Below are 23198 nucleotides of genomic sequence, written 5' to 3'. Positions count from 1 at the left end.
CTAATTAAGTTGTTAGGTTCTTATTCACTTCCAGGACAGAAGGTGGCACACACATCAAGACCAAAGATTGGTCATATTTAACTCTAGCCAATCACGTCCCTGCCGGGTTGTGGAAGCTCTGCCTCAGAGAAGGTGTGTGTTTCTGATGTCCTCTGAAATATTCCAACTGAGAAATCCTGGGAAACTTTATCTGATCTTGTAATTCAAGCTGGGGACAGTTGGGCACTTGGAAGAGTTGGCCGTTTGCTCTCAAGTGGGGTGGACAGTGTGAAGGAAGGTGAGAGTTTGCTTTTCATGTCTTTAGGGTTTCACTTAATTTGTCACAGTACCACACCATTAATTTCGGCCCAGCAAGATGCTTTTTCGCGGTCAATGTATCAGGAAATGTTCCACAACTGAGGACGTAAAACAGGAGTGCTGAATTGTGGGGCTCAAGGAAGGTGCATCTCTAGAGAAAGCATAGACAGAGGAGATCACTGAATTTCATCGGTCTGACCTGATTGGATTTTCACTGATGACATCAAATTGAGCTGAGTCACTGGGGGTCTCTCTGATTGGGTTGCTATAGGGTCAGGTTTTCTCTCTTTTCTAGGTTCATTAAAACTTAAACTTCAAATTAATAATATAAAATATTATATTAGGCTGATTATAAACAAAACACATCTTTTTGGAAAACAATTCTTACTAAGCATTTTCTTAAATTTTCATTTTCCCTTTTAAGGAATTTCAAGCAAATTTTCATATATTGTTCTAATTCCATAAATAAGTTATGTTATAAGTTTAATTCCATTAAACTTATAACATAGGTTTATAATTTTCCAAAAATTAATTGTAATTTCCAGAAATTACATTAGCTTGACACTACACAAACTTTAGGGAAGCTAAGCACCAGCTTTTGGCTCTTGAGTCTCTGGGATTGCCTTGATAACCAGCATGAGCTTTGATTGGGGCAATGGTTGCCTTGGTAACTGTCAACCAATCATAGCTCATGCTAGTTACCAAAACAATCCCAGAAATCCTTGTGTTGACAGCTTGTGCCTGGTCTTTCTTAAGTTTCTGGAGTGTTTAATAGTCATTCTTATTTATTTGTCAATTGGTTATTTCTTAGAAGCTAAATATATAATAGATGTTTGAGGAATAATTCTTCATTGGTAGGCTGGTTAACTGTTAAGTAAATTGGTGACATTCCATTCAACAGTTAATTAGTCTGTTGATGAAGGGTAATTCTAAAGCATCTTGCACTGATCATTATTTTAAGTACTTTATTTCATTCAATTTCTACCCAACCTAACTAATAAAACAGGAATTCAAAACTTTTCACCGCCAATTTAGAAGGACAATTTATATAGATATAAATTAAATCAATATAGCACTTCTTTATTCTGAAATTTATTTTGCTTTTTTTTGTAATAGTAATAAATATTGATAATTATAGATGTTTTGAGGGGGTGATACTTTCCTAGGTAGGCTCAATTTTTTTCATGGGTTTTCTCTTTTTCCACTAAAATCCACTAAAATTTACAGTTCCTCGGATTGTCACGCAATTCTCCTCCACGAAGCGAGGAGAGACATTGCGTGAGCAGAGAAGTCACCGACGCGAAGGACGCTACAATCTCTTGCAATGGGGATTTTTGATTAACAAAACATATTCTCAACTTCTACAATGAAAATTAACGAATCAAGTTAGCTTTAAAACTATTTCTAATCAGAACTCGGCTTAATTAAGAAAAGCATAATCGCGACCAAATTTATTTGTCAACAATTTTCTAGTTTTAATCCTTCGCGCGCATAAATAACTTAAGCACACGTCCAAATTCTTAATACTCTTAGCACTGATTCGGTCTAAATCTCTAGCTTGGTTTAGCTTTCAAATAATAACTCACTCAGCTTCGTATGTTAATTGCTCATTTCAGATCACGGATGTTCTCTGGAGAATTGTCTTTCTAATTATTCATTCATTCGCACGGGAATTTGATTTGCATTTGAATAAACAACTCTCCAGAGTAACGTCACGTGATTTGAAACGGCAATAAACAAACAAGCTGAATAGGCATAATTAACTAAAACCTTTTGCAATAATTTTAGTTTTAAAATAAACTGAACCTTTTTTGCTATATAAATCGGCCAATTTCTTTCATCCAAATTAAAGAGAGAGACCTGACATCGGTAGCTTCACAGATGAAAGACTTTTAGCGACTTCTGCTCTTTGGTGAAGTTTGTGGAATGACGGTCGGTCGGAGGTTTGGTCGGAGGTCAGACTGGCGGATTCTGTGTTTCAATTCTTTCTTTGATTTCAACGGTGATGCACTGAAATTGAGCGCCACGCTTTAGCGCTTCCGTTTTTCTTGTCCTGGTTGCGGACATTTCCAACTTCAATGGGTTTTAATTCAAAATATTCCGGGAGGGCGAGCTTATCGGCAAATTATTTTTTTCAATACATTGACTCGCGAATTAGCATCTTGAATCAATTGACGAATTGGCATATTAATTTTTTTTCGTCTTATTAATTCCAAAATTACTGGAGTGTGGCATTGTGACAAATTAAGACTGAGACCCCGGAGGCATGGGGAGCAAACTCTCACTTTCCCTTACGCTGTCCACCCCACTTGGGAGCAAACGGTTAACTCTTCCAAGTGTTCAACTGTCCCCGGCTTGGATGAAGAGATCAGATAAAACAGACCAGGATTTTAAAGTTGGAATATTAAATGAGGACTAAAGAAACAACACCGACTCTAAGGGGCAGAGTGGACGCAACCCATAAGGCAGGGACAATATTGGCTAGATTATTTTTTTTTATTTCTTTTTTTTAAACTAAAAGTCATGGACAAGAGAGACAATTTTTATTTCAATAAAATGTTGTTATCTTCCCTCCTGTGTTACTTTACTTTGCAATGTATAGTGTGATCGTCCGGGTGAGGGTAGTTCTGAAAAGAACTGTTGTGGGTGACTGACGTTTCGACAACCTGAGCGGAAGTCGTCTTCAGAGTCAAGTGAATAGTGTTTGTCGGTCGATGATGTTACAAGTCTGATCCGTTGAACGTGATTGGTCAGTTTAGCTATGATGGTATTGGCTGAAAGACTCGTGTAAAGTTTGTCATTAGTCACTGGTGGGTTTCGATCCGTCTATTGTTAGTCAAGCAGGTCGGTTTTTGGTGCGTGTATAGCTAGTCAAATTAAGTCGGTCTGTTAGAAGTCCGTTTGTGGTTTCATTTCCGTCATGGATAAGTCGTTTGTAAGGCGCCGGTAGTTGTTGACATCTGTTAAGAGGCGTTTGTTCTAGGTTGATGTACCAGCTTTCCAGAGTCAGTCGTTGAAAATAGTTTGTACTGTAGGTTAAGCACTGAGCACAGTCCCAGTCAATGTTGTGGTTTGTCAGTTGATGATGTACAGCAATGTGATTGTTGGCACCACCATTTCTCGTGGCTCGTTTGTGTTCAGTCAGTCTCGTGTTAAGGTTTCTGCCAGTCTCACCAATGTAGGAAGCCTAACTGTCTGTTGTTAGGTTCGTCCCTGTCTTTCATGTTGTCCAGTAAGTGTCGTAACGAGGTTGTGGGTTTCGGGACAACACCAATGTTGTAGGGCTGTAGGATCCCTGAGATCATCTAACGGATTCTACAGCCCTACAACATTCGTGTACTCCACAAACCCACAACTTCGTTAGGACACTTACTGGACAACGTGAAAGACAGGGACGAACCTACCAACAGACAGTGAGGCTTCCTACATTGGTGAGACTGGCAGAAACCTTAACACGAGACTGACTGAACACAAACGAGCCACGAGAAATGGTGGTGCCAACAATCACATTGCTGTACATCATCAACTGACAAACCACAACATTGACTGGGACTGTGCTCAGTGCTTAACCTACAGTACAAACTATTTTCAACGACTGACTCTGGAAAGCTGGTACATCAACCTAGAACAAACGCCTCTTAACAGATGTCAACAACTACCGGCGTCTTACAAACGACTTATCCATGACGAAAACGAAACCTACAAACGGACCCCTAACAGACCAACTTAACTTGACCAACAATACACGGACCAAAAACCGACCAGCTTGACTAACAACAGACGGGTCGAAACCTACCAATGACTGATCACAAACTTTACACGAGTCTTTCAGCCAATACCATCATGGCTAAACTGACCAATCACGTTCAACGAACCAGACTTGTAACATCATCGACTGACAAACACTACTCACTTGACTCTGAAGACGACTTCCGCTCAGGTTGTCGAAACGTCAGTCACCCACAACAGTTCTTTTCAGAACTACCCTCACCCGGACGATCACACTATACAAACTACTGATACTCCTGGGCTCAAACCATTTACCAGATAAACTCTCTAAAATAAGCCAAGTTCTGGAGAAGTCTCAAGAAAACTATGCAGCACGATTAACACTTAGTTTTAGCAAACAGCTCGTTTTTTATGTCAATGTACGCCACAGATACGTGTTACGATCATTTCAAAAGGCACGAAATATATTCTTGCATGTAAACCCTAAGTTAAGGGTTGTCACGCAAAGGGACAAGCGTGACAAGATGTCGCGTCCAATTGCGTGACGATCCTTAGCACCAGGTTGTTTTCCAATTAAATTTTGAACGTATCTCTGGCGCACATCGTAACAGAAACAAACCGTTCACTAAACAATCTGGAATCGTACCGCTTAGTTTTATTGAGACCTCATGATTACTGTAAACATAACATTGATCCCTAGCTGGACATATTAATTCTCCTTACTAATTGCCCAACGTGTTTTGATTCTAGTGTTGAGAATTTGGTGTTATATCTAGACTATCCCGAGTTGATAATTTTCTTTATTCCTTTTACCTGTCTGCTTGGAAATGTATTGCTACTAAAAGGAGAAATAATATGTCCATCACTCTCGGCACTGGCTCAGAGTACGTTTTCCAAAACCACTCAATTAAATTATATTGTGGGGCTCGTTTTAAAAGAAATCACTGGTAAAACCTGTGAAAATTCGAAAGCGGATACGAAATGAATATTTTTGGTGCTTGTACTTCTGCTATTATCAAGAAAAAGCGAAAAGGCTCCGGGAGAAATTTGTCGGGTGCACGTCAAATAAACAACTAAAATAAATCATCTCCAGCTATTGCATGAACAGCAGCCTTTCAATTTATAGCCCAAGTTTCTGCACGTAATTATAATTCCGTAATTTCCCAACTAGGAACCATCATTTGAGAATTGTTGTCAAAGCTACAATTTTAATTTGCGAAAACAACTTTAGCTTGAAATCATAAAAACAAAAATAAGCACATTTCTGCGCGCTGTTCTCACGCATCATCTAAATGTTTGCATTTTGTAAGATCAAAACAATATTCTGAACTTTACTTCTGCAATCAGTTGTTTTTTAAATTGCCGTTTTCTCTCCGGTTTCAAAACAATTCTCAATCCACTGAAAATATCCAACATACATTTCACTGTCAAGCTGAATTTTAACGAAAGTGGCCTATTACTTAGGTACGTGTGCTTGTTTTCTTGCGTGACAATACATTCTTTTTAGTAACACAAGCTAAAAATCAGTCACGTCTTTTTTAAAATGAGATTTAATGGCTTAGTTTTTTCATTGAACAAGGGTTTGCTGAAGAATTCAACGACACCGAATCAAACAGTGGCCAGGAAAATGTTTTGAAAAACGTACCCATCACTGTTTACAGTAAAATGAACCATAGTCGAACCACCCACAGGCGACCTCATGAATTTGCAAAACCAATGGACCGCTTATGAAAGTTTAGTAATCTGGCTGCACAAGACAATTCTGAGAGCTTTCAACCGTACTCATAAATCAGACGCGAGATGGTCACTTAACAAGTCAAAATGGTCACTTTGTGAGGTTCAAGTGTTCAACACCCCAGACATGCAATGTACTTTACCAAGATCACATGAATAAACAGAGGCTCTCTATAAAACTGACGCTAAAATTCAAGTTTGTCACTTAGTTGGCCAATTAGTTGTCTGTCTGTTGGGCAATTATTATTTCTCTGTCTGTTTGTTTATCTGTCTCTCTGTTTGTCTGTCTGTCTGTCTTTCAGCCTGCCTGTCTGTCTGTATGTTTCTTAGGCTTGTCAATCACCCAGTCACTCAGTATGAAACAAATTCAATTCATTTGGTCTTCTTAGTATGCCAATCAACTGCTTATCAGTTAACTGATTTGCAGTCAGTCAGTCAGTCAGTCAGTCAATCAATCAATCAGTCAGTCAGTCAGTCGGTCGGTCGGTCGGTCGGTCAGCCAGTCAGTCAGTCAGTCAGTCAGTCAGTCAGTGTTAATCAATCTACTCAGTGAATCTGTCAATACTTTGGTCAGACAACAAATCAATGTCAATTACTTGTTGAACAGATTAGCCCGTAAGCTACATGCACAGTAGTTTGAAAATTAACAAATTATTCAATCAATCTGCCAGTCAATTGGTTCTGTAACCCAACTAGCCCCTCAGTTACACAGTCACTTACTGGAGTTCTTTTTTTTTTTCGAAGGAAAATTGCAATATTTGAACAATGATTTTAGTGACAGAACAGTTTAACATAATAATGTTTGCAACTGTATTGTGTAATTTGAGAGCTCTTCTATTCATAGTGCAAAATAACCATGGCAAAATAGATTGCATGACTGAATTCAATTACTTAGAGCAGAACTTGGCTTATTAATGAGTTTAGTTTAGCTGGTTCACCCAAAAGTTGGATTGCAAAATAAAACACCCAGCCCTTCTAAAGATAACTGCTTGAAGCTTTGGTCCACTTTGTCCCTGTTGGCATCTGATCTGGAAAAGCAAGATGAACTTCTTTCAGTGTCAAGTTAAAAATATAAGATACCTAATTATCTACATTTGTACAGTTAACGGCTCATTAACCGATCTTTTCGAGCCGTTGCTAGGGAAAATTTATTCTCATATAACCTCGTCATTTTTAGTTACTTCAGAGTTGTCTCATTTGTTTTAACTTTTTCATGATCAGCAACACTAGTGATGACTTCATCAGGCCACGCCCATGGTCATGTGACTAATACTGAAAAAACGCAAAGGCTTTTAGGCAAATTACTTTATCGGAATTTTTTTCATTGATTTAATATTTCAATTTAAATCCTCATTACGCTATGCATAGATTTTGTTTCATTTCTAAAAGGTCAGATTTTGAGAGAATTTCAAAATATTAAAAAGTTCGTAATTTTCTGAAAAAAGCATGATTTTCAAAAAGGAATGCATAGCTATGTTTCCAACGTTGGCTTTAATCGCAATCCGTCAAAAAAAGGCTGGATTTAAGGAAAAACCGCGTTTCCTTTAACATTTAAAGAAACCGGAAGTGCGCCCGATATATATTGGAAGTTACCCTATCAGCGCGTGCTACACTACCAGCACACTTCGGTAAGATCAAACAAAGCCACACGGAGTTAGTTTTTCTCTCTCTATTGCTCTTGTTTTTCTGTCTTTCTCTTATTTTGTCTTTGCTTGTACTTTTTTTACTTTGCATTTTGTGAAACATAGAGAAAAACATCTAAAATGTGAGCGAATTTGGAAGTTATTGAGTTATTTTTATTTTCTGCGCTTAGGCTGCTGTAAGTAACCGGAAGTGAAATTTCACCTCCTTAGCAACGGGCGCGAGCGCGCGCATAAATCGGTTAATAGACCCTTAATGATGAGCAGACCCCAGCAAAAAAAAGAAAATCTCAGATTTCGAGCTCTAAGTCTAGTTTGCCTCCCTTTGCTAAGTTAATAACTACTTATTACCGAGAGTGAGGTCTTTACAGGAAAATCTCACACCTACAATCCTGGTCACAAGTGTTGAGACAGTTTATGGCAGATGACTTCACAGGCAGCCTCTCTTAAGACCAAGACCACGTAAGCCCACCGACCCCCCCGACCCCCTGTCAATGTTGATAAAAATCTTGAAAACAAAAAAACACCTTGATAATAGCTTCAGAATAGCCACGTTTCAAGAATTGTTTGCCTCCTAGAGCAATATTCTCCAACTAAAGTGACAATAAGATCGGTATCCATGTCTTATTCCAATAATAACGATTTTTCAGCAATCACATTCGCTTCCAACAGAACTGTCTAACCACTTTCTATTGTCCCTTTTTCCTTTTTAACACCATCCGATCTACTCTTCAGAATAGCTTCATTTTCTTTCAACATTGCTCGGGGGAGGGGGGTCAATTATACTTGCTTCTATTCATCTTTCCCTAAAACGACAAGGACTTAGTGGGTTTCTGCGCGCAAAAGGGGAGGTGTCCCAACACCTTATGGCCACGGTTGTAGACCTTGTCGTATTGACCAAGCTATAGAGAGGTCAATACGGCAAGTCCGAGGTTTGAGATTTTGCCATAAAGACTGAACATTCAAGGTTAATAAGTTGTTTATTATTCGGCTTCTTGCTCTTTCTTTACAGGCCAGTAACCAGTCCATGAGCATTGCGAGAGAATAATGCCCTAGAACTAGCCAATCAGAACGTGCGTTATATCCGCTACAAACACAAGCCATACATGTATAATATGTAACTATTAAAGGACACCAATGAAGTCCTTTCAAATGCAAATGACATTAATCACTTTTTAATGCTATTCCCCCCGCATGAGCCTCAATTGCAAGCTAGTTCCAGTCTGATACTGAGAATGCGAATATGGCTTAAAAAACTAAACTAAAGCATATTCTTTCATTCAACCTGAAAAATTAGGCAGTCAGTCATTCAATCACAGTCAATTGATCGCTTGCTTGCAGTTAATGCTCTCCTATACATATCTGAGACAAGCACTGGTTGAAGTTTACTTATTTGATAGTGAAATGGTCAACTGGTCGAAGGAATTAGTCAAACATTGTGTGAAACACAGTGTAATAAGTACGCTGTTAATTAGTCTATCAATAAATCTATCAGTCAGCCAAACATCCAACCAATCAGCCAGTAGCATGCATAGCAATGGTGTAACATTCACCCATTTTTGGGAGCAGAAAAGCAAGTCAAGAACTATCAATGGTCAAGAAGAGGAAATGCTTTTTGGCAGACCACAAGTTTCTAAAAAATGCCCACCGACATTTCACAGTTCAATTCATACTGTTAGAGATGGATAACTTGTCAAGAACTTAATGGCACTAAATAATACTTTTTTCCGAGAACGCATAACAATACCACTTTCAGATTGATTTTATATAACTCTTTCTGTTCGATAGTATTTCCTTTGGGGCTCAAGTATACATGTATATAGAGCTACATTGTATCTCTGCCAATTTGCAGGACAGACCAGTGAAACCTGGTAGGCTAGTACTTCCAAAGAAAACACATCTATGGTTATAAAAAAATTATGTACCCATGGCAACTTACTCTTTTCCAGTCCCCACCCACTTGATTTCAATACATTGGTGATTTTCAGCTCGAAAAAACATTAAACAAGGCCACAAACTCAAGCTAACATATTTATATGCTTGCTGGATCATGCATATGAGACAAAGCAAATATCAAATGGAACACCAAAGGTGGCCAGAAAAGCCTTTAATATTGGGGAGGTCTGGAACCCAGTATGTTGCCATGGTAACAAAACTGTTCAGCTCGTATTGTGCAGCACATTTAGTAGAATCTTACTGCAAAGAATCAAACATTTCTGAAACAAATTTGGCGAGATATCTTTCTTCATAATATTTGATCAATATTTGGTTGAATGTATGACGTCATCACTTGGCTAATTTGCATATTTAAAAACTTGAATATCTCTGGAATGAAAAGAGATATTTGAAAATAGTAAACAGCATTTTTCTTCTCATACAGACTACTTGTTTATGATTTAAAATGGCTTAGTCAGGAAAGATGCGAATTTCGTCATGGTACCACTTTAAAACGTTTTAATCATTATGTTTTGCTAAGAATAAAAAACATTTTAGGTGCTTCTATCAAGTTTTAGTATTCATAACTTCCAATAGCAAATTCACGAATTGGACATTCTGATTGGTTGAAAATAGATTTTCATATATTTTACTATTCATAGCACTAAACAATGAATATATAACATAAGTATAATTTCCAGAGGTGAATACTGTATAAGAATTGGACATTCTGATTGGTCGAAAAGCTCATCATATGACTCTATATTCACCCTGCTAGAGCTTGGTTACTAAGCTCACCATCTTTGCCATCTCGGCAGGTAAACATGGCAGACAGTTGCTGAATTAAGTTTTCATTTATTCGAAAGACATCACTCCAAGTCCAGGATATTTGAAAAGATGGAGAATTTTCAAAATGACTGCTGTCGCCCTTAGACCAAAACTCTTTTCAAAAACTCCTACGCAAGGCTTTTAAGGATCATAAATGCAGTGGTTGTGTCAATCGCCAGCAGGTCAGATCAATTGACTGAAATTTATTTTTCTTCGAACTAAAGCTACTCATTTTTAGGCGATGATGACAACCGTGAATGAAGTCGACAACGATAAAACAAGGTAACGGATGAATTTATTTTTCGTAATGTTTCGCTTGTTTGTTTTATTGCTGAACTCAATGTGTAAATTGACTGGCAATCGATGAACATGTAAGCTTATTATTTTAACTACATGTACGGCTGCATACATGTGTGCACACGAGCAATTGCGTCTCTGTTTTTATGCGTAAGTCCATTATTTTGTAGTCCTTGATATTTACCTCTGAAAATTATACTAAAACAATTATTTGCCTCAGGCTCAGTGAACAGTGGTCAATAATTGTTAATTACTAAATTATGCCACCATTCCCATCTTGGCAAGTAAACAAGGCAGGCATCACCCAACATTTGAAATATTGAAAGCATGGGAAATTTTAAAAGACCAAAAAAAATAATGACTGTTTTTAAGAGCTGATAACAAAAGCACAAGATGAATTTCTTTTTCATGGTGTTTCTCTTCTTTATTTTATATTTGCTAATTGCATAAATTGAGATGTTTAAATAATTGATTCAATTGATGACAGGAGCAAAGAGGATTTGCATTTTGATAATAAGAATAAACAAATGACTTTCTTTCTCTTGCTCTGTTTTCTAAAAGAAATGGAAGTCATTTTGTCTGTGTTTCTGTTTTTTTCTGAGAAATTAGGCAATTTTCCTTACTTTTGTGATTCAGTCTGCAAATTTAAATACGCTGTAACGCACGTCTTCCTTACATGATTTGCATGAAAATAACTTTCCATGTGTGGAATTTAATGAGGTAAAGTAAGACAATCACAAAGTTATTTGCATCGCGTTGCTTGTTTTAATTTTTTGTGGTCAAACATCAATCCAGAACAGTTTTGTCCAGCGTACTAACAATTATAATAACAGTAATACCAATAAAAAGGTCTTATGGGTGCATTTCAAAAATAATAGCAAGTTACTAACACTGTACAATAATTATTACAGTCAAACTTCTGCTGACTGACACCTCCCATGGGCAGACACTGCATCTTTCACTGCATCTTTCACCTCTTATACGAAGACACCTCTCTTCAATTTGCATTTTCTGTACCGGAGCTTGTCTGCTTATGAGAGGTTCAACATCGATGTCTGTGGTACTAAGAGTTCAAGATATTTACCTGGTTAGTCAAGATCTGAACATTTTTGGTTTTCCACTGTCCATAAGACTGCTCCACTGTCTGTCAAGGTCTGTTCACTGTCAATCCAGATGACCTAAAGTGCAATTTATTAACAGAATTTTAGAAAAACATTCTTTTTTTAAATCTGGACCTAGCTGACTTAAGGGCATTTGCACACATTGTTACTGTGCATCCTTTCTGCACATGAAATTCAATTCCACTGTCAATCCAGAAGACCTAAAGTGTAATTCATTCACAGAATTTTAGAAAAACATTCTTTTTTTAAATCTGGACCTAGCTGACTTAAGGCCATTTGCACCCATTGTTATTGTGCACATGAAATTCATGTCGCAAAGTAACCCCACATCAAACATCAAGTACGCACACTAAGAAAGTACCCTAAGTACGGTGGAACCTGGATACAGTGAAGGGCCAAGAGACTAGCAAAATATGCTCACTATAACGAGATTTCATTGTAACAAGGTCTTTTTCCATTATTTTACTATTACTGGGGATTGGCACTGGGTGTGCTAGCCCTGGGCAGACACTGCATCTTTCACTGCATCTTTCACCTCTTATACGAAGACACCTCTCTTCAATTTGCATTTTCTGTACCGGAGCTTGTCTGCTTATGAGAGGTTCAACATCGATGTCTGTGGTACTAAGAGTTCAAGATATTTACCTGGTTAGTCAAGATCTGAACATTTTTGGTTTTCCACTGTCCATAAGACTGCTCCACTGTCTGTCAAGGTCTGTTCACTGTCAATCCAGATGACCTAAAGTGCAATTTATTAACAGAATTTTAGAAAAACATTCTTTTTTTAAATCTGGACCTAGCTGACTTAAGGGCATTTGCACACATTGTTACTGTGCATCCTTTCTGCACATGAAATTCAATTCCACTGTCAATCCAGAAGACCTAAAGTGTAATTCATTCACAGAATTTTAGAAAAACATTCTTTTTTTAAATCTGGACCTAGCTGACTTAAGGCCATTTGCACCCATTGTTATTGTGCACATGAAATTCATGTCGCAAAGTAACCCCACATCAAACATCAAGTACGCACACTAAGAAAGTACCCTAAGTACGGTGGAACCTGGATACAGTGAAGGGCCAAGAGACTAGCAAAATATGCTCACTATAACGAGATTTCATTGTAACAAGGTCTTTTTCCATTATTTTACTATTACTGGGGATTGGCACTGGGTGTGCTAGCCCTGTAAAATTTACTCTCTTGGATGCTCGGTAGACTAAGGGTAGTCCGTCTTTCGCTTAGCCAGTCGAGCGAGCCTGTTAATAAACCGTGAGGGAAAATGGCCATGTGAAATTCTGGGGGCAAGACATGTGTGAAAGGAGAGACTACTGCCTAAGCCAGGGAGTTTGAATTATGCATTGCTCTCACAATGCAAAAATATGATTAGCTTATGTTAGGAGCGTTGTTTCCTAAAAACTCCATGGGGAAGAACACAAAACAAGTAAGCTCCAACCATGACTGTGAGCATAACATGTGAGCAGTGATGGAGTGAGCCACTAGTAGCGCGAACATCAGAAAACGAGCAAAAAGAAAGACTGCAATGGTTTCATACAACATTTTGGATGCTTCTTTGACAGGTTGCATCATTCAATGACACCTCCACCCTTTTTTAAATATGATGCTCTGGTGTCTAATTTTTAACGTGAATCGATCAAAGCTACATCCAGTAAGAAGTGATGAATGGTTCAACAGATTGTGGCTGAAACCAGACTTATGACCTCCAAAATGTCATATGATACCATCAATTATTGTGCACAGTCTCTATTTTTGCTCGTCTTCCTATGCCCATGCTACTAGCGGCTCATGGCATCGCCACTTGCACATCACGTTCACAGTGATGTTCGCACGCTTACTGGCTTTCCGTTCTTCCCCACGGATTTTCAAGGAAAAGAGAGACTGCTAGCAGTCTAGAGCATTGTCAACATTCAAAATACGTGTGATATCTTGCAGGAATGTTCATCTCATTCTCCGAAAATAGAAAGCTTTGGAACCGGACCAAATCAACGCATTGGAATTGTGTCTCACAGGCCATGATGTTCTTGTGATTCTGCCAACAGGCTGTGGAAAAAGTTAAATTTACCAAGTGTTTAGTTTGGCAAGGCTTTTCGCCTTGAACCGGAATGCAAACGTGTTAGTAATTTCACCACTCAGCACCAGGTCAACCGTATTGTTGAAGAACAATAATTCCATAAATGTGAATTGGCAGAGCATGGCCTTTCAGTTTCTGCCGTCCATTTGACAGATTGAACTGGACTTTCACTTCAAACTGGATATTCACTTAAAACTTTCCACTGCTTTTGGCAAAGTCACCGCAATTGGATGATCTCCTATCATGGCTATGTCAAATACATAATGAAGATTCTCGGTTGAAACTTGGCAGTTGAAAATTTTGCAATAACTTTTAAAATTTAAACCTACAGACACGGCAAAAAAACCTTACAAGATGCCTCCTTTGCCGTCTTCTTTCAAAACTTCTTAAGGAGTTTCACTTAACGAACCCAGTAACAAAGATATACTTCTCATGGCATGGTTTTGCCCTGCTACTTTAAGAGAAGAGCGATTTTATTCAAGACATCTCCTGGGGCCATTGACAACAGGTGATAATGAGAGGACGTCAAGATAAGGAATCCTATTGGATACGTGTAATGAGATTGAAAATTTACACCAAAAAATCACTCAGCCATGAAAGGTCAAATTCTCTGGCTTATGCAGTAGTCACTCCTTTCGCGCAGCCATTTTTTTCCCGCAGTTTTCTTTCGCGTCACACATGTCCGACTAAGCAAAACAGGGACTACTCGTAGTCTAATGCTCAGTGACCCCCATTTTTCAATCTGTATACCAATTCCTTTCCTGATTTTATCCAATTTAACAACAACAAAAAAACAGGAAAAAATCAGACTATCTGTGAGAAGTTACAAATATTTCACTTCTTCAATCTGTTCTCGTGTGAGCAGAGTGTCCTTCAAATGTGGATGGGCAAGGTTAATGTTTATTCTTTTTCTAAGCCTATTCTACTTCAAAGAATAACAAGTCATCAGCTCCAAAAGTGTACTTATATACTTAGTTGTGTTGAATTGAGTATGTTTAACTGATCTAAATTTCACTAACGTAGCTTCTTTGTGGCCAATAGTTGAAAGCTAACAGCGTCTTAAAATAACGATAACGTCTAAAAATGGATGCTCGTCAACATGCCTTATCTTGAAAATGAGCATGGTGACCCCCATTTTTTTTTGGGGGGGGGGGGGTGGAGTTGCAAAAGTTGATTGGTAAGTTTCAAAAACTCTGTCCATGGGAACATTTTGGGTGCAAATGCCCTTGATATCCAGTGATTAATTCTTATTATTTTTTTAAATGAAATCTCTGTCTTGCCTTTTCTCTTTAAATTAATTTTGCTAGTTGTTTCTCCTCACAAAGAAGCCTGCCTCCCCCCCTTAATATTTACAAAATTAATGTCCAATAGAAAAGCTAACAAGTGGTCATAATGCAAGCATACTCACCTGGTTGGTCAAGGTCTGAACATTTTGGGTTCTCCACTGTCCATCAAGACGTTTTCACTCGCCATGAAGGTTAATGTCCACTATCCATCTAATTAATCTAAAATGAATAAGAATTTTACAAAACACTTTTCATTAATTTAAACCTGATCTCTAACTATTTAATTTATACAGATGCTGACTAATTTCTCTTGTTAAAATATTCTCCCCTTTTTCTCTACCAGACCACGCTTGTCGCTTGTTGCCTGTCACCAGCCCGCTTTTATTTATTGTCTCCACTGACCGAGAGCCTGGAACAGGCTACAAAATATAATCTCTGTCTTCCTGTTTGTCCTTAAAACAGCTACATGTAGTTTATTCGGAGCACTACATGTATGTACCCAGACCTCTAATAAATAATAATAACCTTTAACCCCCCATCCTCCTTACAACATGCAAATGTCCGGTAAAAAAGCTGACAACTGGTGGTGTCACATGCAAGCATATAGCAAACAGTTTACATATATTTACCTGGTCAGCAGAAAGTGACTGGTTTGGTTTCTTCCAGTTATAAATGTTGCCATGCAGATGCACTCAGTCCATTGTGGTCCATCAACAGTTCTATAGCTCCCTTTCGTCCAGTCATTTTCTATGCCCCTTGTCTGGTCTATCCACAGTCTGTCCTTGGTCTGACAAAAAAAATTGTATGAATCAGACATGTATGAAACTTCTACCCTGTTTTGGACTCTGGCATGGCTGTTTGATTTAAGGGCTCATTGCACCGTCTAATCATTAGCCTCCAATGCAGGCACAATTTTATTATTATTAATATTGAGTGAGTGCATGTTGAGTGAGCAAGCATTATTTTGGATTTGAAAAACAGGAGAGACTTGGACTGGGAGGAATAAAGCATCCTCAAGAGAAGGAATGAGGCTTAAGGACATGAAGACTGCTGCCAGATATACAAATAAAATTACCACTTGCCCAGCACTTGCCTTCAACAAAATGCCCGCACTGCAAGCTACTTACATGTAATCATTTGTGGGAAGAAGGAGTAGCTGTTATTATGATTTTAATACTGGTAATCAATTGATCCTCATAACCAATACTGACAAATGATGCCCCTTTTATTATCAAGGCACGATCAAACCTCGATTATCCAGACTTTCCTATTATCTAGACATTTTTCTTTTGCTTTTGCAGAAATCATGTCTTGCATACATCAAAAGTGACATAGTGCATTCAATTCAGGAAAGGCTCAACTGAAGTTGTAAATTTCATGAAGTTACTAGTTTTTTTTTTTTTAATTTTTAGGCACATCCACATCAGTGTTGCCATTATATTGTTATCATGTATAAGTAAATGCTTCACCATACCTTTCCTTAAAAAATTTAAAACACTAACTGGAAATTGATAAAATTTGCAATTATTAAAAGAGAAGCAAGAGAAGTCTGGATGGCCTAATAATATTAATAATTGCATGGATATCAAAATTTTTAAATTTATCAAACTGACAAAGAGGTGTAAATGTAGATGAGATCCAAAGGCCTTCAATGAGAATTTGAGTATTAATGATGACTTCTAGTGGTTAATTCGAATTCAAGAATTGAACATTCTGATTTGACAAAAAGCTTACAGGACTTGCGATCGTAGATTCACTGCACTAGGTGGTGAATATGAAATCTTTTTTACGTTTGGTTATTACGCTATACCACCTCTGCCATCTAGGCAAGTAAATAGAAACATGGCACACGGTTGATTGAATTTCCATTTATTAAAAAGACATCACTGTAAGTCCATATCTTGAAAGCATGGGAAATTTAAAAGATGGCCAACATCGCTCTTACAACATAAAAAGTTTTCAAGAAATGATATTTAAGGGAGGGCTTTTCATTTCATTTCATTTTCCTACTGTATGGCATTTTAGTATAAATCTACTATTACAACATAGCACACACACTGGTGCTACCTAATTCCTATTGAGCCATCATGGTAGAAATCTCTATTACTAGACATGACATATGCAGTTCCATTCTAGCTGCAAAATTTCCACTGAGTTTAGCTGCGAGATCCTTTTGTGAAAGTTTCAGCAATGTGAACATCCTTCTGAACAATCCAAACCTTACTTTGAGCCTTTGACTTTTGCCAAGCTACAAAAGATGTTTACCAGAACTTGAGTATTTAGACTTAATTTGTTTGTCTACATTGTGTAGTTCCAGAAAATATCCATACCTCCCCCATGGAAAGGATTTTTTCTAACACCTCCCCACCCCTCTGGAAATTCCAGATAAGCTTCATACATTTCTTTAATTTTTTGGTCTCATAGAGCCCCCTATCCCCAAGAAATTCCAATTTCTTCTGTGGGGGGAGTATGGATATTTTCTGGAACTGCATATTTTCATTGAGTATTTTTGACTTTGTTTACCTACATTTTCGTTATTTAACAAATTGACGTCAGTCTTTCATGTATCCGTCCTGAACATATTGATCATGCATTTCATCATAACATTGTCAAAGTAGCTGTGGATCCACAAGGTGATAGCCGGGTAGATCCACAGACTACTTTCAATTGACAATGTTATGACGAAATTCATTGTCAATAACAGGATAGACGCATAAAAAACTGATGTCAATTTGTTTTTTACAAGTAACAAATGTTGACATATCCGCTCTTGCTCATCGCGTCAACATCGCATGGATTGTAAATTCATGCATCTGTCTACTTATTGACAATGAAAATTAGCCGATGGGGACCTGGTGCTAGTATTCAGTACTATGAGATTGTTCATTGGTACAGATTAAACAATCCTTTTCTGTATATGGACCAATCACAATCATTGATATATTCTCTGAACATGTTACTTGATCCCCCATATTATTGTAAGAATTTTTTTTCCACTTTTGCAGAAACTGTCATCATTCAGTATAACACTGTTTGACAAAGAATTAACACCTGTGCCTGTTGTTAAAGACTTAGGTGTTCTTCTCGACACATGCCTCAGTTACAACAAACATATCAATAAGACTGCTTCGAACTGCCTCCTTAAATTGAAACGAATTAACAGAATTAAGCATCTCCTGGATAGGAAAACGCTTTTTTGTTAGTAATAAATTAATATTTTTCTAGTAAACTTCAGTATTGTTCAACTGTTTGGAGTAATACCAGCAACAGCAATATTGACAAGTTACAAAAAGTCCAAAATTTCGCTGGACGAATTATTCTGGAACTGAAAAAATATGACCATATTTCGGATGGGCTGTGATCACTGAAATGGCTTCCTATTGGAGAGAAACTTATTCTAAATGATGCAACTATGATGCACAAATGTATTAACAAACTTGTTCCAGACCATCTTGCTGATATGTTCAAACTACGTTCCCAAGTCCATAATAGACAAACTCAATCGTCTGGTGCCTTGGACATACCCTTACGTCGCCTGTCAACAGGGCAGCGCACTTTTGCTTTCAGAGGAGCCAAACTCTGGAACTCTTAGAATAATAATATTAAGTCCTTAAAATGCCCCAAGAATTTTAGGCGTCATTTTGGAAATGTTTTATTAGGTTGATTTTTTCCTTTTTTTTTTTAGATATATAATTTGTAATATTCTTGACATATTTTTTGCAATTACAACATTATTGTACTTATATTCTTAATTAATTTAAATTTAAATTTGTAATTGTAATTGTATTGAGCTGAAAAACCCACTTAGGGAGTATCAATAAAGTTTGTATGTATGTATGTAAGTATCAGAGTGATCTGCTCGATAGTCACTTGTGAGATGTAGTTATTTTCGTTTAACTTGAAACAGACATCCTCATGGATAGGTTAAATCACTGAGTGCTTCTTCACAGGAGAAAAAAAGATTGCACCTTCCAGTAAATATACTAATAAAATTAATAATACAAATAGTTAATCATATTAATATTAAATTGGCTAAATTAGGCATCTCTAATTTCAATAATTTAAAATGAGGCAACAGACGATTTATTTCAGATGCTTTAATCATTCCTTTATGCTCTAATAGGGTCTTGGACAACCAAAAATGGGTTGTGCTCAACCAGGACCTAATAAATAGGAGGTTAAACAAGCTAAAAAGAAATCGCATAATTTGCTGCCTAAGAGAACTTGAATGTGACTTGAAAATTCTGCATAATTTCCCAAAACTTTTCACAGAATATCTATGAATTTGACATTTCTGTGGTCATAGCTGATGGCGCTAAAGGCTGAATCAACAATAATGAAAAAAAATCTTAATTGACCACTCCCCCAATGGGGCTTTTCAGAGCCAATGAAACTAGAATGATGAAACAAATCACTTCATATAAATCAAGAGTGAATAATCTAAAAATAATTGTTCATTAGTGGAATTCTAACTAATTCCTTCAAATTAGGATTTTCCATTTAATTCATATTAAGAAGTTTTAAACCCCACATTACACATATGTAGCAATTAAACCAAATAGAGATTGAACTGCTGTTTGAAACTTGTAGCTGTTTTCATGCACCCATAAATTATACTCTGTACATTCAATGAACAATTTTCAGGTTTGAAAGTCACAGAATGGTTCAATTTTCTTTCTCTAGTGTTCTTGTGAATTTAATTATACAGTGGTACCTCTAAATTTTTCTTCAAAACATCAGAGAAACCAGAAAATGTTACCATTATGTGGACAACCTTCAGCCACTGCATACTGTGCCCGCCTCAATTAGCATTGGCTATATGCCTGGTAACATACAGGGTTCTCATTAATTTAGGGAGTACAGGGCTTGTTTCATGATGTAGACGGCTGACACCAATTCGAGTGCCGAAGGGACAAGCCTCTAGGGAGGCCTGGGGACATGCTTTCCCAGAAAATTTGAAATTGAGATTTTCTGAAATGTTATTTTATGCATTCTCTTAGTGGTATTTCTTCAAAAAAAATTCAATTTTGGAAAAGGTCGAAATGCCAAGAATGTTAAAGGGTTACAAAGACTACAGCGCTGGCATAATTCATCCCAACCCCATGCCCTCTCCCTAGCTAATACCTTCACATGAACAGTCAAGATTCAGTGATTCAAACCTGTGTTTTCTATAAATTACTCTTTACATACAACTTACTCACGTAATATTTCATGAAAAGTAGGCAGCTCAGAAATCGAAGTGGCCAGTTTTTTTTAGCCCATGGCTGGTACTTAATGAGAACCGTGAACGTAAATTCTATTTTGCAATGCGTAGTTACAGAAAATAACCATACCTCCCCCATGGAAAGGATTTTTTTCTAAGACCCCCCAACTCCTCTGGAAATTCCAAAAAAGCTTCCCACATTTCTTTAAATTTTTCGGTCTTACAGAACCCTCCTACATCCAGGAAATTCCAATCCCTTCTGTGGGGGGAGTATGGATATTTTCTGGACCTACACAATTTGTATTGGAAATCAATAATAAATTGTGACTGCAAACTGTAACTATTTTTAAATACAGCTTAAAAGCTCTACCATTTCTATGGGTTAACCCAAGGGGTGACAAATGGTCCTTTAAAAACCATGAGTCTCACAACATTATTGTCAAATTTCACAGGTCTCAGAGTCTCGCTTTTTAGTGGTTATGTGCGTCTTCCTGTCTTGGTTTATACACAAAGCCATCTCCCAGTCAAGATTGACTTTTTGCAAAGCTAAGAAAGTCTTGAAATACTGATTTGTTTGTTTATTTCAAGTCTTAGATTGTGCAACGTTAAGTAACTTTAATTGAACTCCTCGCAGACATCTTGATAGCAACCAAGATTGGATGCAACTGGCACATGCATAAATTACAGATGACTTAAATATATATGTACAATCGGGTACATACCACACAGAGTATGCACATGCACCAAATGTTAATTAACTATGCTAATAAATATTGACACAGATTGCAAAGAAGAATGCTAATCTCGCCTTCTCGTAGTCTTTGCATTCATTATTCACAACCCCTAACCCCACACAGGATGTTGGGAGAACATGAAAAATAAAAAAAAATTCAGAAATCATGTTTGTCCTTTAGTTTTATAATACTTTTCATGTGTCACACATAAATCCTTTGCTACTATCAAAAATAAGTACTTTTTGAGAAAAAATGCTATTTTACAAAAACAGGCAGATAACAATAATAATTTAGAGCAGTTAGTTTGTATGGCATATTTGAAATTCGTAAAGGAATCCAAGAGTTTTACAGAACTTCAAGATACCACGTGCAAAAATGCAAATTAGATAGAAACCCTTTGTGTTTAAATCAAGAATTTTAGCACCTTTTATCCTTTTAGCATCTTTTAACACCTTAAGTATTGTGTGAGAGGATTTCTAAGAGGTTGGAATTTCGTTTTGTAAGCTATAAGCTCCAACAAAGATCAGTCTCGTAAATGTTTTGCACGGAACAACGGCTAGCACGTGCCAGGTGTAAGAACCGAAGAATTTGAATTTACCGCTGTATAAATTATAAAAGCGCAACACTTCTAACTGATGTAATTCAACCAACTTGAAAACTTTCTCAGGCAATAACAAGAGCGAAACACTAGTAGAAAAACATATTTTCGTAAACAGCAGCTTTTGTGCCTAAACTTACCTTTGGTAGAAGTTTTGCGGAATTGCCAAGCTGTTGTCAGCGATCGCAATACGAAACGTGGTCTTCATTTCAGTGTTCTGTAGCCGCCAAAGCCATTTTCCTTGCCCTCAAAACCAACCAGACGAGGAAAAATATGTTTAAAAAGGCAATTCATACCACAGATGGCGTATTCGTCGTATCTTTGGCACCAAAATAAGTTTATAATCCTCTCAAAACCGCGAGTTTCCACGGCCATGTTGGAATTCTCTTTCGTTCCCAGTCTCTTTCGTGTCACGTCACGGATAGTTTTCGCGTGGGAGACGGTTTTACGCGGGAGTTTACGCGGGATCACGTTATTCATGTACCATTTCGCGTAAGGCCCTGTGTTTTATTTCTTTTTCCAGTTTAAATGCATTTTTCTTTTTCATTCCTTACAGAATGCTTGTGTCAGCAAACAATGTTACAGGGATTGAACCAGCCCAAAGGCAAGAGTTGTGAACAGAACTCAGAAAGAGCGGGAAATTGAGACCAACAACAGGTTCGAACGTTCGTTATATGAACCCGCCATGCCCGCACTTACATTACTCAGCGCATTCTTCCCACCCGAAAAACCTTAGAGCCCCTGCGGAGGAGAGAGGACGCCAACAAGATACAAGATAGTGAGCACACTGCCGCCAAAAAGACTTATGACACTCAGGAAAACCTTATTCTCGAATGCGCTTTGACGTCTCACCCAAGGAAGACAGTACAGAGCAACCGGCCTGAGTACAGACCTGCAAGGGCGGGAGTCGGAGTCACATTGCCGTATCATATCGCTAAAGGATGGCAGAAACTGTGATATACCGGTAAAAGACACAGTCAGGGACAAGTCAGAGACAACTCCTGACTTGTCCTTGGTCGCCTCAAGGTATCGTCTATTCAAAAGACCTCAAGAGACAACTAGGGAAGGGTCAAGGAGAGCTCTGTAAATGAGTTTTATACTAAGTAAGAAGACTAAAGAAAGAAAGTAACTGCCGGATAAATATTGAGAAAGTTACAAAGACGAAGACCTTTCAATTTTCAACATGTTTAACAAACTTCAAAGAGATCGCGATCTCCTGGGTTAACTGAATGTTCTGCAGAGCACGTTGAATTTAAAATGAAAACAGTTTGTCGAACAGATGCATAAATTTTACTCATAAACGTTATCGATCAAGAGAGCTGGACAAAGTCGTTTTAATATGCACTGTTACTCAACAGTATCAATCAAGTAATTTATTTTATTGAAGCCTAATTAGAGGTGCAGCCGCTTGATTACAATATCGTCGATGTTGTAACAAATTCAGCCATAAATCCAGTGGCGGATCCAGGATTTTTCAAGGGGAGTGGCTGGTCCTTTGAGGTCGCAGAAATCAATGGGGCATGTTCTTAGAATGCTGAAATTTGATAACCGGAACTTGACTGAAAACCGTTTCAATAGAAATCCTAGCAATGCCACAAAGTAGAAACTACAATGAGGTACCTTTCCAGAGAGTTTGCCTTTACTTCTTCCATAATATTCACAACCTTTTCCAACTTTGTTATTTTTTGCTTCTCCAAAAGGGAGGTGGC

The 23198-nt window shown here is 37.6% G+C and overlaps 1 long non-coding RNA gene across 1 annotated transcript; it reads right to left on the bottom strand.

The window, feature by feature from the left end:
* Window positions 1-4597: 4597 nt before the first annotated feature.
* LOC145468211 (uncharacterized) lies at window positions 4598-22628 on the bottom strand. Its single transcript, XR_014042164.1, has 6 exons — window positions 21630-22628; window positions 15584-15741; window positions 15077-15173; window positions 12227-12320; window positions 11545-11638; window positions 4598-6788 (listed from the first exon to the last, which is right to left on the bottom strand). It is a non-coding gene; the product is annotated as an uncharacterized LOC145468211 (long non-coding RNA).
* Between the last annotated feature and the right edge of the window lie 570 nt (window positions 22629-23198).

This window comes from Orbicella franksi, chromosome 14 (genome assembly GCF_964199315.1).
Source record: "Orbicella franksi chromosome 14, jaOrbFran1.1, whole genome shotgun sequence".
Classification (NCBI taxonomy): Eukaryota; Metazoa; Cnidaria; class Anthozoa; order Scleractinia; family Merulinidae; genus Orbicella; species Orbicella franksi.
This window is presented reverse-complemented; position numbering and strand designations above follow the sequence as displayed.